General features: G+C 41.8%; 1 pseudogene; it reads left to right on the top strand.

Annotated features, from left to right (window-relative positions):
• The window catches only part of LOC111978903 (radixin-like), a 62,423-nt pseudogene that overhangs the window by 1,366 nt on the left and 43,334 nt on the right, over window positions 1-17,723 (top strand).

The following is a 17,723-nucleotide window of genomic DNA, read 5'->3' on the forward strand; positions in this document are numbered from 1 at the left end:
TAAATAAATTCCCTTTGCGCATGTGCATAACTATAGATACATCCGACAGGAGAGTTGGACAGAGGATCTCAAAATCTCTGAGCAAGAAAACGAACTAATTTATTCAACATGAATAACGAGGCGATTTAAGAGGTAAGAAGTGTTTGTGTTTCCCAATAGCCTGCTGGAATAGGCTACTGAGGATGGGGTCATTTCAATGACTGAATTAAATATTAATAATATGTATATGAACTGAATATGCTTGTCAACAGCCAGTGTTTATATTTTAGAATTTGTTTTACCTGTAGTATAATCTGACTGCTATTACCGTCAATCAATGCATTCTAACAATTGCGATAGAGCTTTGATAATTTCCAATTTAATTAACTAAACATGTCCATTAATAATTGCATAATAACACAAGGCTACAACAACAATAATCTGAAGTTTAAGGCTATTTATTAAATTGGCTACACAAGTGGCACAAATTGAATTGCAATGACTCCAGTGATATTGTCATTATATCATATTTATTGTATCAAATGGTAGCCGACAATGGCATATAAATTAATTGGCTACTTGATAACCAACAGAGGCAAATGTATCATTCCTCAGATTTTGCCTAATGTCAGTTTCATTGAGGACTTTCTCAACAAAAAGAGCCACATGAGAACGTTCCATAACCTCCATTTCAAATTTCCCCAAGATCCAAGAGCTAAGCATGCATAAGCACTTCGCTTGATACCGTTTTCTTTAAGCAGTAAACATTAGACTGCAGTTTAAACCAACTACGACCGAATTCATCTAATATGCTCTAGTGTGTCCAAAGTATTTTTCCAGTGCTTTGTCGCCATTATTTCTTGATGTGCATCAGTTTTAGCGTATTAATGTTTTATGTTTAAAGAGTTGGAAATTGGTGTCTCCATAATGACAATCTAAATGCGTTAGTACTGTACAAAGTTAGAGGTGTGCTATTTGATAGGGGGAGAATCTATCTCAGGCTTCCAGTGGGGAGACCTGAGGTCAACCTACCCCCGCTCCCTCCCTATCTCGTACTTCTGAGTGGGAGACCTTCCCAGGCAGTAGCCTGCCTAGCTCACAAACTAGAATCAGGGAGCCCACTCCGACAAGGTTAATTGACCCACAGTCCCACACGGTGACATGATATCATTGACGTGACAAGGAGTGATAGAAAACCGATTACGCAAAAGTCACCTTTCGGAATATATATATTTTGTTTTTTTTGGGCGGCTGCCCATGTCGCCTATGTCTAAATCCGCCACTGACAACTGGTAATAAGTTGTCACAACATGCATGTGTGCTGCTCTCTCTCTCTCACTCACGCACACACACACACACACACACACACACCCCTCCGGCCCTCCCCACCACTCACTCATCAACAGCCTGCCTCACTGCCTCAGCAACAGGTCACAGTGAAATCTATATTTAAGAGGAATGCCATGACGGCCACGGTGCAACTTAGAAATAGCCCAAAAACCTGCAACAATTACATCTTCACCCGCAAAATCATTTTCAAATGAGCCTAATTTAGCGGAAAGACAACGAACATGGCAACACTGTTCTCGGGGCACCAAATACTTCAGGTCCTAGAAACTACAATATGGGGTACTATGCATTTGGGCAGGTTGCGTTCTCCTGGCATCTGCCAAACCCAGTTTAGTCTGTCGGACCACCAGATGGTGAAGTGTGATTCATCACTCCAGAGAACGCGTTTCCACTTCTCCGGTGTCCAATGGCAGCAAGCTTTACACCACTCCAGACAACACTTGGCATTGCACACTGTGATCTTAGTCTTGTGTGCGGCTGCTCGGCCATAGAAACCGATTTCATGAAGCTCCAGATAACAGTCAGTTCTTGTGCTGATGTTGCTTCCAGAGGCAGTTTGGAACTCAGTAGTGAGTGTTGCAACCGAAGACAGATGATTTTTACMTGCTACWCGCTTCAGCACTCGGCAGTCTTGTTCTGTGAGCATGTGTGGCCTACGACTTCGTGKCTGAGCTKTTTCCACTTCACAATAACAGCACAGTTGACCAGGGCAGATATTTGACAAACTGACTTGTTGGAAAGGTGGCATCCTACAGTATGATGTGCCACGTTGAAAGTCACTGAGCTCTTCAGTACGGGCCATTCTACTGTCAATGTTTGTCTATGGAGATTGCATGGCTGTGCTCGATTTTTATACACCTGTTAGCAACGGGTGTGGCGGAAATAGCCGAATCCACTCATTTGAAGGGGTGTCCACATACTTTTGTGGACACCCCTTCACTATAGTGTACCTTAATTGAAAATGACTAAAGTAAAAATGAAAGTCACTCAGTAAAATACTACTTGAATATACTTAAGTATCAAAAGTAAAAGTAGAAATAATTTCATATTCCTTATGTTAAGCAAACCAGACAGCTTTTTTAAAATTTACGGATAGCCAGGGGCACACTCCTAAACTCAGACATAATTTACAATTGATGCATTTGTGTTTGAGTCCATCAGATCAGAGGCAGTAGGGATGACCAGGGATGTTCTCTTGATAAGTGTGTGATTTGGACCATTTTCCTGTCCTGCTAAGCTTTTAAAATGTAACAGGCATTGTCAAAAATATAAATAGTATAAAGTACAGATACCCCAAAAACAACTTAAGTAGTACTTTAATGTATTTTTACTTTACTTTTTTACTCTCTCTTTATGTAGTGTTGTGTCTCTCTTGTTGTGATGTGTGTTTTGTCCTATATTTATATTGTATTTATTTTTTAAGTATTTTAATCCCTGTCCTCGCAGGAGGCTTTTTGCCTTTTGGTTGGCCGTCATCGTAAATAAGAATTTGTTCTTAACTGACTTTCCTAGTTAAATAAAGGTTAAATAAATAAAATACTTCAGTACTTAACCCCTCCTCCATAGCAGTGGTGTAAAGGTCCCTTCTGGACAGAGCCTAACTATAACAGTAATATATTACCCACAATACTGGTCCGAAATGATTCTCTTGCAATTTGTCTATTTTTCCACATTAAACGTTGGAGATGGAACTCTGTGTTGTTTATTGTTTTTGTAGAACTGATATCATCATCATTGCTTAAATGGCAAATGTGGGAGTACAGACATGCTACTGTAAATATACACATTTCTGAGAATATGGCAACCATGTTCTGGGTATGTTTCTATCAGAAGCAACACTACTACCTGGGCCATGTTTCTATCAGAAGCAACACTACTACCCCGGACCATGTTTCTATCAGAAGCAACACTACTACCTCGGCCATGTTTCTATCAGAAGCAACACTACTACCTCAGCCATGTTTCTATCAGAGCAACACTACTACCTTCGCCATGTTTCTATCAGAAGCAACACTACTACCTCGGCCATGTTTTGGAAATGCAATGACGAACTGATGTCATTTCTTATCAGAGACCCATTTGGTGCATGTGGTGTGGATTTCAAAAAGACGATAGCTGAGCATCTCAAAAATAACTCTATCTAGAATTCTACCGATTCCCGTCTTTTAATGAGAAACACATTTTAATGAGATCAGATAGGTATGTTATAATTGTTGCCAAATAATGACATTCACATATATTGCTAAGAATGTGAGCGTAGGGGGATTCCCCAAGCGGGTCGCAAACCCAGGCCACTAGCACCAATGACAAACACCTTAACCACTGTCCCAGTAAGGGATATCTCTAGGGTATGTGCTAATTGGGCCAGTACAGTTAGGCCTTGTCCAGAAGAAACCGTAAACCCTCCTCCCTAGGCACTTGTGTAGATCTGAAACAACTTGATAGGGGTAAGCAATAGGGTGAAGGCACTTGAATCTCAGCTCTGTTAAAGGTACACTTAAGAAAAACTGTTATTGATCATAGTGATCACTTTAACCATATCTACATGTACATACTACCTCAATCAGCCTGACTAACCGGTGTCTGTATGTAGCCTCGCTACTTTTATAGCCTCGCTACTGTATATAGCCTGTCTTTTTACTGTTTTATTTCTTTACTTACCTATTGTTCACCTAATACCTTTTCTGCACTATTGGTTAGAGCCTGTAAGTAAGCATTTCACTGTAAGGTCTACACCTATTGTATTCGGCGCACGTGACAAATACACTTTGATTTGATTCAGGAGTATCCTTAAAACAGGTTAATATGCCGCACCAACATTAGATAACTAAGCCCTTACATCAATGATGAGAGAATATTCAAATGAACTAAATGATAACTGACATAGACATGGTGGCGTAGCAGCAAGATGTGAACCAAGAGTACATGTTGAATACTAATAACTGTGTAAATGAACATGCACAATGTAATAATGTGTGTTAAATATGTAAGTTGAAAACACTGTTAAAAGCACTGTGTGTGTGTATGTGAGTATCCTTGCCAACAGACAAAAATAGCTGTGAATGGAGCAGTGGTTAGCCAATCAGGGTCTTTCTTGATGGGCTTGGCAAAAGTAACAAGGTTTGATGTGTAATATCTTTTGGGGGGGTGAACTTTTCTTTGGAACCATCAGGCGAGGTCATGACAGAAATCGTACACAGTGTCACTCTTGTGAGCCTTTCACCCAACTATCTGGAAGTTGTAATGCCCCCATAAGGAGAGCCTAGTACATTTTCTTGTTGTTGTAGTGGGTTCTACATCTCCCTTTGTTTGTATACCCTCTGTAGTATCACTCACACCACAGCTGGAGATCTGGCCATCAGATCTGTAAACACACACACACACACCCTGCAAACCCATTGGCCCATGTGTTCAGCAGCCCTTCTGCACTCGCTTGTACCACTGCAGTGAAAGTATGAAATTAGAGAGGAACAAGGGGATGGAGAGGAGGGAAACAGGATTCGTGGTGTGGAAAAGGCTTGTTACTTAGACGCCTGTAACTAGTTTTATGAGAGCTATAAGCCATGTCCTGTTAAAAGCTACTGCGTCAGAGAGCGAAAGAAAAAGACAGAAAGGGAGAGAGATGAAAGAGAGTAATGTGTGTGTGGAGAGCAGAGCCTGTTACTTTCTGCATGAATGGTGACCTGGAAGCTGTATCCGTTTGAGAGTGACGCTCAGGATTTGGTGAATGGAGGGGTCAAGTAACACAGACACACTGCAGACAGGATTATAGCTTTTCTCTGCCAGGCAGGTTTAAAAGTGAGTGGGGTAAACAGGGAGTACCTATGTTTGGCAGCGGATGCTAATTAATGACCTCACAAAGTCGCAGGTTAAGGCTGCCCTGAGGTGGGTGGGGGAAGCATAGGTCATCTTTCTCCCAAAGACCCACCAGAGGTCCTTATAGAGACTAATATAGCTAGAATATATAGAAACCAGTCCTGCTCTAGGGATGAAATCTAAGCACCTGTGTCACGTTGAGGAGGGTGATAGATATGATTGCTTCCTCTACATGTTAGAGAGGCATGTCTGGCCTGATATATTTCTATCTCAGCGTACCACAACGTTGTGCCCTACTAAACGCAGGGAGTCCAGGGACTTGACTACACCCTATAAATTATGAGGGAGATAAAAGGGAGATTAAAAAGTAGAGGAATAGCATGAAATGTCTATTTGGACTCAATACCTTGTCTAAAATAGTTCCTGTGTCCTTCTAAAGGGTAATTCTTACTCAGAAGTTAGAATAACCTTATTTTCTTACTTTGTGCTCAATTAGGGAGAAAGTTTAAGTTAGGAAGCAATGTGGAGCTTCTGCCCCTTCTTCCTCCATCACTCTCTAGTGATTCTGTCCACTCTTTTATCTCCTCTGTACCAGGTAAGTGGGGCAGGCCCAGCTTGGGTTCTCTACCTTCCCTATCACACTGCAGTATATCTGTTCTCTGCTAGGGAGAGAGAGAGAGAGGTAAAGATAGAGTCAGATTACCGTCCCTCAGTAAGCCTGCTCCTCATTTCCTGCTTAGTTCTGCAGCCCTGCATGCCTGGCTGGCTGCTATCACATCTCTCTGCTCTCTCTCTGGGCTGACTTTCATTACTTCATTAGCAGAGCCTATTTCTGGCCTTTGCCATCTCAGGGCTCTGTCACCACAGGGACTACTTCAAGGCCTACCTACCGCTGGCGCTCGAGCCCTCCCCCTCCCTCCCGCCATGTACGTTCCCTCCCTCCCTCCCCCCATTTTCTCTTTTCACTGTTTGGAGTTGTTGTTCAGGAGCCAGCATATGTTTTCAGTTGGGAAGTGTAGTAACCACYACAACTGACTCAATACAAAATAAATTCAAATGTGATGGTTTTTTACATGAGTTTTGTTATCCTGAACTGTCAATTATCACTGACATTGATGTTAGATACATTTGTTTCTTTCTCTGTGTTAATGGTAACTGATCTGCACTCTTCTTTGTTATTTATAGTGTTAATAATAACTTGTCTGCTCTCTCCTACAGGCAGTGGAGCCCAGGGTGAGTCAACGAGACGGAGGACGATTTATTTGCATTTTCTCAGCAGAAGGGCAAGGCTGGAGAGAGGACAAAGATGCCCAAACCGGTGAGACTCACGTCGGGGAAAAATGATGACAATATAGATGTATAAACACATTGGGGAAAACAATATTCACAGGAGACGTGAATGTTCAGGTTGTGTTGTGAATTTCACAATGTATTTTCCACCACAACACCTCAGGCTTTGTCCCAAAGCATCTTTCACACCATGCAAGTAACTAAGCAGCCACATGTTAGGACACAGTAACCTGACTGTAACAAACACTCACATACACCGCAGGAGGTTGGTGGCAGCTTCATTGGGGAGGACGGGCTCGTGGTAATGGCTGGAGCGGAATTAGTGGAATGGTATCAAATACATCAAACACACCTATTTGATGCCATTCCATTTGCTCCGTCCTCTCCTCAGCAGCCTCCACTGACAACCACACAGTATCCCCCACCCCCCTAACACATAAACAAAAACACAGAGTCCTGATTACCCACTTCCGACCTGTTTGTAGAAAACACAAAGGCATCTTTTACTCTTATTTTGAGCGAACACACACACACACACACACACACACACAGGCTTATTTTGTCTGTAACAGGCTCAGAGCTTGGGGACGGACAGACGGAGAGCTCCAGAGAGTCTCCCTGTGGTTTACATAATCACTGTAAACCCTCCACTCTATAGTCCGTCAGTCACTGTAAACTAGAGGTGTCAAACTCATTCCACGGAGGGCCGAGTGTCTGCAGGTTTTTTTTGGGGGGGGGGGTTGTATGTGTTAGTGAGTACTTGTTTGTTGTGTGTGTACTTCATCTGTATATTTGTGTGGCTTGTAAGCATGTATCACCATTGTAGGACTGTGGTGTTGGGCGTGGTGGGACTTAATGCATTATTGATTTACTGAAACGTTTTGCACATGTCGCCCCTCTGGTTCGCCTCACTACTTTCCCTGCTCCACACCAGCATGCCTGCGCCCACCCGCCGGACACACAGGCAGGCTTTAAATATTTCATAAGCCGGTTTTCATTAATATAATGGGAATTATCCAAGTCACTAAATCTAATTATCAGGTGTGAAGTTCACTCACCCATCCCTTTCCCTCAACCTTACCTTAGCCCAAACACATAGAAAAACGTAGGCTCTACATAATCTTCCACTCTCCACGTCTACCGTCTCTCTCCCCTGCTCTTTATTTTCTCAATACCTTTTGATGTCCTTCTAGTCCTCCCTCTCTATTCTCATCCTCTCCTAGTCTCTCCATCTGGAACAGTTTGTGCATATATTATGAAGACATTTTGTGATATTTTGGTTCGTTTTGGTCTTTGTTAAGGGTTTTGTTAATCTGTTCGTGCACACAAAATGTTTTGACGAAGCAAGCCGAAGTTCGATAGCCGAAGTCTACACCCCTTCGTTGGCGATTGGTCAACTGTAGGGGTGACGCGAGTTTCTTCTTCTCGATTTAGTCCGAAAACTCAGTGTGGATTCAACATGGCGAACGACAACTTCAAGCGTTGCTTAGCCAAGGAGGTACAGAAGTGAGCAAGACGGAAAGCAACATGCCATCTTCACCAGAGAATGAGGTATGTTGTATTTTCTATTGTAGTCGAGGAAAAGAGTAGCCATGTTTGCGAACAAAAGCCAGCCAGCCAGCTAGCTCTAGCTTAGCAGCATACTCATGTAGAGAAAGCAAGCAAGCCAACCAACTAAACTAAAGATCTTTACAACTTTTTGATCAAACATAATTTTGTCAGATAAAGAAAATCATAAGCTTCCCACATTGGTAACACCTAAGTCAAAGTTCGGTATCAAGGTCCAGCTAGCTAAAATGTTGCAAATGTAGCTAGGCCAACTCAACTCTGCTCAAACATGTGTAACATTATAGTCTATTTTAGTCTTGGTTAATGATATTTGATATGTTGTTTATTGATTGTTTTGGATGGTTTGATTATGTGAACTAAAAAGCCCTCTACTTTTTTTCTTTTTCAAGGCACGCACAAAACAGTGAATGGGGACAGCACCAGGTTTTGTTCTCTGCTCCCCAGCATGGCCTCTTCACCGGCCCCCAGCACTGACTGGTCATTAACCCCCAGCCCATCTCTCGCACTGAGCTGCAGTGCAGAATGAAAACCATCTCTATGAAGGACCTGGGAAGCCCTATCCTSGGCCCACCTCCAATACCTACTCCACTGGCTTGCTCCTCACCAATGCCACAGAGCAGCAGCAGTAGTAGCAGGACTGTGAGAAGAAGGGAGAAATGAGCTGCAGACTCAGCCCTTGACACATCACTCACAAAGGCGTTGCAAAGACCGATCTCAAGATCTGGAGAACGTCATGCATTGAGCAACCCAGAGGTAAATCATTTCAGACTCTCCTCCTTTATTCTGATATCCTTTCTTCTGTTGTCCTTTTTTCCTCTTCTCCTCACCATGCACACTGCTCTCCACAGACACTCCTAACATGTCCCCCCTCTTCTCATCCTCTCCACAGGGCCCTGGCACCTATAGCTGATTTCATGGATGAACTATTGCCAAAACTCTGGTTGGAATTCGATCACCAGCTGCATGACTTCAAGAAGACATGGACCGAACGACTGGGACCACAGTGAAATTAACAACTTGTTCTTGTTGTTCAGACATCTCAGGAGTCAGACCCTAGACAATCTTATTCCATAGACACTTTTGTTGTTTGCATGTCTGTTTTTCACAGACACATTTGTACTATTCTACAAATAATTGCATTTGTCTGACACTTTAATGATATTTCATTGATGTGTTGTTTACATGTCTGTTCTTAGCAGACACTGTTGTATTGTGGTTTACTTTCAGAGCCCAGATGCAAGAATAAGGTACATTTTTTTGTGTGCTGAAAAAGCTCTGTTTCTTCATCTCGATACAAGGTGTTTCAATGCATTCTATTTGATAATCAAGTACTGACAATGTTGAGAAGAGCTGTGCGCTGCAGACCTTACAGGCTATATTTTGTGTGGTGTAGTTCAATCTAATCTAAATTAATGCACACAGACATCATAAACATTTGGTTTCATTTCATTAACAAGATTAAAACTACATTTTAGTACGAAGTACTTTAGTTCACAGTGCACACAAAGAATGCGTGCCTCCATCAAGGGCTGTGTGTGTGTGTGAGCAGTCCAAACAAAGTCCTATTCTGCATGATTGGCTGGTCATGGGTTGAGTTGTCCTCTCCTAACCATGTCTTTTTGCCATTGCACACATGCGGGGGGGAGACGACATCCCTGAGCGTGTTTCTTGTTTCGCTTGCAAGCCGTCTCGCCCTGGCACGAAAGAGTCTGCCTGGCTCTTGGAAATTGTTGTCCCCTGCAACAACCCACTTCCACTCTCCAGGTTGGTAGTTGCTAGAAGGGAGGGGAGTGTCCCCAAAAGCGGGAGACACTTATCTTGTGTTCGGTTCATGAGCTTCATCTGTGGAGGACAGGTAGTTGTGGAAGGCCAGACAAGCCTTCAGAATGTCCTTAGCCTTTTCAGGGGTACACTCGATTAGCCGAACAGGAGTCCTCATCCTTGCAGCCATGATGCCGAATGCACTCTCTATGACAACGAGAGTGGCGGTAGTTGTAGGTACGCCCAGGTTCATTGAGATGGACACCTGTGAATGAGAGATAATAAGAATATATGTTAGATATAAAATATAGCCTATTTGGTAAAGAAATTACAATTTTCCAGGAACCATATTCCAAAAGCCTTAATAAAATGGCATTTCTCATATATATGTGCATACATGTATGCAGTAACAAGGGAAATTAGAAAGAAAAATTGATTCCAACATTCTATTATCAACATACCTGGATAAGGGTATCTCATGTAGGTTTCTCATGTAGGGGGAAAGCTGCATCTCCCAGAAAAACATGGACTTGGTGTTGTGGTGCCTAGCAGGACAGCTGGTAAATCAAGAGTCTTCTGCAGCAGTTTGGACCCAAAATAACTATCTTGAAACACTCAACCCTTGACCCCAAAGAACTCTCTTGAAACTCTCATCCCTTGCTCTCTCTGCCGTATGTCCCTACATCCGTCTCTGTATCTTTCCTATTATGTCTTGCTAGGTAAAACAAATCTAGTAGATCCCGGGCAAGAGGTGAGGGAGAGGGTGAGGTAATGGAGGTAAAGGGGAATGGGTGAGGGTGAAGAGGGGTTAGGAAGAGGGTGAAGTGGGATGAGGAGGATGGGTGAGGGGTGAAGAGAGGTGAGGAGGAAGGGGATGGGTGAGGTAGAGGTCAATGGTTAAGAGGGGTGAGGTAGAGGAGGATGGGTGAGGTAGATGAGGATGGGTGAAGAGAGGTGAGGTAGAGGAGGAGGCAGTGAAGAGGGGTAAAGCCTGGTCCTCTGTGCCTTAAAGCCCCTGGTAACTGGCTTAGCAACAAACAGCTGTGCATTTAATTAGGCCTGTCTGGTACCACAAACACACACACACAGTTTACCATATGGAAAATCCGTACTTATCAAGATTACATTTTTTTGGTGGGGGTAGATCAGATTGAATATTGCAGATTGTGGCTTCCATCAATGTAATTATCTGCATAATTTCCAATCCCCCATATATATTTTTTGTAAATATACAGTACCAGTCAGAAGTTTGGACACACCTACTCATTCAAGGGTTTTTCTTTATTTTTTACTATTTTCTACATTGGATAATATTAGTGAAGATATCAAAACTATGAAATAACACATGGAATCATGTTGTAACCAAAAAAAGTGTTAAAGAAACCAAAATATATTTTATATTTGAGATTCTTCAAAGTAGCCACCCTTTGCCTTGATGACAGCTTTGCACACTCTTGTCATTCTCTCAACCAGTTTCATGAGGTAGTCACCTGGAATGCATTTCAATTAACAGATGTGCTTTGTTAATTTGTGGAATTTCTTTCCTTAATGCGTTTGAGCCATTCAGTTGTGTTGTGACAAGGTAGATAGGATGGACATATTTGGTAAAAGACCAAGTCCATATTATGTCAAGAACAGCTCAAATAAGCAGAGAAACGACAGTCCATTACTTTATGACATGAAGGTCAGTCAATGCAGAACATTTCTAAAACTTTGAAAGTTTCTTCAAGTGCAGTTGCAATACCATCAAGCACTATGATGAAACTGGCTCTCATGAGGACCGCCACAGGAAAGGAAGACCCATAGTTACCTCTGCTGCAGAGGATACGTTATTTTTGGTTCCAACCCCGTGTCTTTGTGAGACGCAGAGTAGGTGAACGGAAGATCTCTGCATGTGTGGTTCCCACCGTGAAGTGGGGGTGCTTTGCTGGTGACACTGTCTGATTTATTTAGAATTCAAGGCACACTTAACCAGCATGGCTACCACAGCATTCTGCAGCGATACGCACTTAGTCCCACTATCATTTGTTTTTCAACAGGACAATGACCCAAAACACACCTCCAGGCTGTGTAAGGGCTATTTGACCAAGAAGGAGAGTGATGGTGCTGCATCAGATGATCTCGCCTTCACAATCACCCGACCTCAACCCAAGTTGGACTGCAGAGTGAAGGAAAAGCAGCCAACAAGTGCTCCTCATATGTGGGAACTCCTTCAAGACTGTTGGAAAAGCATTCCAGGTGAAGCTGGTTGAGCGAGTGCCTAGAGTGTGCAAAGCTGTCATCAAGGCAAAGGGTATTTTTGGGTTACTACATGATTTCATAGTTTTGATGTCTTCACTATTATTCCACAATTTTCTTATATTTTCCTTTATTATTTTCTCCTAACCCTACCACCCCTCCCCTAATTGGAGTAAACTAATGGACAACAAGACTTATGCTTCTAGATCCGTCTTACATTTTACTGTATACGTACTGTATACATTTTCATCGACACAGTATAGTTTACAATAGTTATCTTTTGTTTGTTTTTTCAGAACTTTCATAAGTTCTGAACCTTTCTATTCTCATAGATTCTACATATTGTAAATTAAAGATTTTTTTTTTTGCTATGAGTATAATTGTGTTATTGATCGATTGACTATGACTTTTTAAATCACCTAGCAGTGCTATTTGCAGAGTTAGCCCCAGGTAAATGTTGCAATTCTTCAGCCATTCTTGAACCTGCGACCAAAAACAAGCTACATATGGACAGCACCAAAACAAATGATCTAATGAATTTGTCTCTTCGCAGCAAAATCTGCAGAGCTGGGATTGTTCTATCCCCCATATACATGTATAGTGGGGCAAAAAAGTATTTAGTCAGCCACCAATTGTGCAAGTTCTCCCACTTAAAAAGATGAGAGAGGCCTGTAATTTTCATCATAGGTACACTTCAACCATGACAGACAAAATGAGGGGGAAAAATCCAGAAAATCACATTGTAGGATTTTTTATGAATTTATTTGCAAATTATGGTGGAAAATAAGTATTTGGTCAATAACAAAAGTTTATCTCAATACTTTGTTATACTAACCCTTTGTTGGCAATGACAGAGGTCAAATGTTTTCTGTAAGTCTTCACAAGGTTTTCACACACTTGCTGGTATTTTGGCCCATTCCTCCATGCAGATCTCCTCTAGAGCAGTGATGTTTTGGGGCTGTTGCTGGGCAACACGGACTTTCAACTCCCTCCAAAGATTTTCTATGGGGTTGAGATCTGGAGACTGGCTAGGCCACTCCAGGACCTTGAAATGCTTCTTACGAAGCCACTCCTTCGTTGCCCGGGCGTGTTTGGGATCATTGTCATGCTGATAGACCCAGCCACGTTTCATCTTCAATGCCCTTGCTGATGGAAGGAGATTTTCACTCAAACTCTCATGATACATGGCCCCATTCATTCTTTCCTTTACACGGATCAGTCGTCCTGGTCCCTTTGCAGAAAAACAGCCCCAAAGCATGAGTTTTCCACCCCCATGCTTCACAGTAGGTATGGTGTTCTTGGATGCAACTCAGCATTCTTTGTCCTCCAAACACGACGAGTTGAGTTTTTACCAAAAAGTTACATTTTGGTTTCATCTGACCATATGCATTCTCCCAATCTTCTTCTGGATCATCCAAATGCTCTCTAGCAAACTTCAGACGGGCCTGGACATGTACTGGCTTAAGCAGGGGGACACGTCTGGCACTGCAGGATTTGAGTCCCTGGCGGCGTAGTGTGTTACTGATGGTAGGCTTTGTTACTTTGTCCCAGCTCTCTGCAGGTCATTCACTAGGTCCCCCCGTGTGGTTCTGGGATTTTTGCTCACCGTTCTTGTGATCATTTTGACCCCACGGGTGAGATCTTGCGTGGAGCCACAGATCGAGGGAGATTATCAGTGGTCTTGTATGTCTTCCATTTCCTAATAATTGCTCCCACAGTTGATTTCTTCAAACCAAGCTGCTTACCTATTGCAGATTCAGTCTTCCCAGCCTGGTGCAGGTCTACAATTTTGTTTCTGGTGTCCTTGACAGCTCTTTGGTCTTGGCCATAGTGGAGTTTGGAGTGTGACTGTTTGAGGTTGTGGACAGGTGTCTTTTATACTGATAACAAGTTCAAACAGGTGCCATTAATACAGGTAACGAGTGGAGGACAGAGGAGCCTCTTAAAGAAGAAGTTACAGGTCTGTGAGAGCCAGAAATCTGCTTGTTTGTAGGTGACCAAATACTTATTTTCCACCATAATTTGCAATGTGATTTTCTGGATTTTTTTTCTAATTTTGACTGTCATAGTTGAAGTGTACCTCGGATGAAAATTACAGGCCTCTCTCATCTTTTTAAGTGGGAGAACTTGCACAATTGGTGGCTGACTAAATACTTTTTTGCCCCACTGTATATAACATTCTATTGRTTGCAAGAATTTTGTATAATCAGTTAAACTGAAAGGTTTTGAATCCAGCGTTGTCTTGTGTATCAGTTCACAAACCATGTGCCATTTGAATCGGTACATCTCTTCACAACTATTTTGCTATCTATAAGTCACAGCTGTCCATCTTTAACCAATTTTACCAATGCTTATCAAGTGTTGCTTGGGTTGGGGATATGTAACGGGCTACTACCTCTGCCTTGGGGGTCACTGGACATATAGAAATAGCCACTCAAGCATACAGATGGTGTTATCTGTTTTTTTTGCCTGGTTTTCTAAGCCATTTCCAATTTACTTCCTGAATTGACCCCTAACTAGCAGACGTTGCTACTGTATGTATAGCCGAGTCGCTGTCAGAGAATGGAGTTCTAGTATTCACTGTGCACTGCTCTGTCTCTACGTGATTTGTCAGTTGGTGATCAACTCCTATCAGTTCTGAGACATCTTGCTCTGTCTGCTCTTCTCCTCTACAGTATCTGCCAGTTTCTCTCGCTCCCTCTCCTGCTCAGTTTCTCTCCCTCTCCCGCTCATTTTCTCTCCCTGTCAGTTTCTCTCCCTCTCTCTCCCGCTCAGTTTCTCTCGCTCCCGCTCAGTTTCGCTCGCTCTCTCTCCTGCTCAGTTTCTCTCGCTCTCTCTCCTGCTCAGTTTCTCTCGCTCTCTCTCCTGCTCAGTTTCGCTCAGTTTCTCTCGCTCTCTAACACAAACACAAACACACACACACACACACATATTCAATTATTTCCTTATAGAAATAAGCTATTGATGGGCTATAGGATGTGCACTGCTACGACACAAAGGAAATTCTCTAAACACCAGACCAGAATTACCTCCAATAACAGGATCCAGGCCACATAATCATTCTTGAAGGGAAAAAGTGGTCTACCTGCAAGACTTCTGTAGCTACAAGTCCTGTAGCAATTGAAGTGTATAATTATATATATTTTTATAAACTTTTGCATAAAGACCATTTAGATCAAACATAATCTACGTTGTTAGATTTGTGGAATATATATCGTGCAACCTTTCCGTTAATGTGGTCCATCATGTGTTAATGATGCAGTGTTACTAATAGAGGTCGACCGATTATGATTTTTCAAAGCCGATACCGATTTATTGGAGGACCAAAAAAAGCCGATACCGATTAATCAGCCGATTTTGTCACGCCCTGACCATAGAGATCTTTTTATGTCTCTATTTTGGTTTGGTCATGGTGTGATTTGGGTGGGCATTCTATGTTCATTTTCTATGTTTTGTATTTCTTTGGTTTTGGCCGGGTGTGGTTCTCAGAGGCAGCTGTCTATCGTTGTCTCTGATTGAGAACCATACTTAGGTAGCTTTTCCCCACCGATGCTTTGTCGGTAGTTTTCTGTTTTGTGGTTCTGCACCTGACAGAACGGTTTCGTTCGTTCTCTTTGTTGTTTTGTTATTTAGTGTTCAGTTTTATTAATAAATCATGAACACTTACCACGCTGCGCTTTGGTCCACTCCTTCTTCAACAGACGATCGTTACAGATTTATTTTTATTTTTTCTTATTTATTTATTTTCTTTTTAGGGGTGGATCAGCTTAATATTGCGGAAAGAATGTTGCTTCCAATGTAATTGTCTGCATCATTTCCAATCCCCCATATTTTTTTGGTAAATATATATATCCATACACGTATGCATACATATACACATATATACATACACATACTTATATAGACATACATACTTTTCTAAAGAACATACCTTTATTATTATTCCCCGCAAACCCTACCACCGATCCCCCAATTGGAGTAAACTAATAAACACTTCTGCTTTTACCTTCAATTTATACATCTTATACACATTTTACAGACAGTCTACTTTACAATAGTTCTCTCTTGTTTGTTCTTAGTCCTTCCTCTATTTCTGATGTCCATCCAGTTTGATTTCCACTTGTAACTGTGCTATTTCACAAAAGCTCAGAACCTATAATAATACATCAATAAAATCAATTTAGCCTCAAATAAATAATGAAACATGTTCAATTTGGTTTAAATAATGCAAAAACAAAAACAAAGGTTGGTGAGAGAAAGTGAAAAGTGCAATATGTGCCATGTAAGAAAGCTAACGTTTAAGTTCCTTGCTCAGAACATGAGAACATATGAAAGCTGATGGTTCCTTTTAACATGAGTCTTCAATATTCCCATGTAAGAAGTTTTAGGTTGTAGTTATTTATAGGAATTATAGGACTATTTCTCTCTATACCATTTGTATTTCATTAACCTTTGACTATGGATGTTCTTATAGGCACTTTAGTATTGCCAGTGTAACAGTTAGCTTCCATCCTCTCCTCGCTCCTACCTGGGCTCGAACCAGGAACACAACGACAACAGCCCACCTCGAAGCAGCGTTACCCATGCAGAGTAAGGGAATAACTACTTCAAGTCTCAGAGCGAGTGACGTTTGAAACGCTTAGCGCGCACCCCGCTAACTAGCTAGCCATTTCACATCGGTTACACCAGCCTAATCTCGGGAGTTGATAGGCTTGAAGCACGGCGAAGAGCTTCTGGCAAAACGCAGGAAAGTGCTGTTTTGAATGAATGCTTACGAGCCTGCTGCTGCCTACCACCGCTCAGTCAGACTGCTCTATCAAATCATAGACTTAGTTATAACATAATAACACACAGAAATATGAGCCTAGGTCATTAATATGGTCAAATCCGGAAACTATCATCTCGAAAACAAGACGTTTATTCTTTCAGTGGAAATACGGAACCGTTCCGTATTTTATCTAACGGGTGGCATCCATAAGTCTAAATATTTCCTGTTACATTGCACAATCTTCAATGTTATGTCATAATACGTAAAATTCTGGCAAATTAGGTGGCCCAAACTGTCATATACACTGACTCTGCGTGCAATGAACGCAAGAGAAGTGACACAATTTCACCTGGTTAATATTGCCTGCTAACCTGGATTTCTTTAGTTAAATATGCAGGTTTAAAAAAATATATACTTCTGTGTATTGATTTTAAGAAAGCATTGATGTTTATGGTTAGGTACACATTGGAGCAACAATACGCACCGCATCGATTATATGCAACGCAGGACACGCTGGACACGCTAGATAAACTAGTAATCATCAACCATGTGTAGTTAACTAGTGATTATGACTGATTGATTGATTATTTTTTATAAGAAGTTTAATGCTAGCTAGCAACTTACCTTGGCTTCTATGCATTCGCGTAACAGACAGGCTCCCTTGGGAGTGCAATGTGATCAGGTGGTTAGAGCGTTGGATAGTTAACTGTAAGGTTGCAAGATTATATCCCCGAGCTGACAAGGTAAAAATATGTGTTCTGCCCCTGAACGAGCAGTTAACCCACCGTTCCTAGGCCGTCATTGAAAATAGAATGTGTTCTTAACTGACTTGCCTAGTTAAATAAAGGTGTAAAAAAAATTATAATAAAAAAATATAAATCTTCAAAAATATTGATTTCCGATTTGGAAAAACTTGAAATCGGCCCTAATAATCGGCCATTCCGATTAATCG

This window comes from Salvelinus sp. IW2-2015, linkage group LG2, assembly GCF_002910315.2.
Source record: "Salvelinus sp. IW2-2015 linkage group LG2, ASM291031v2, whole genome shotgun sequence".
Classification (NCBI taxonomy): domain Eukaryota; kingdom Metazoa; phylum Chordata; class Actinopteri; order Salmoniformes; family Salmonidae; genus Salvelinus; species Salvelinus sp. IW2-2015.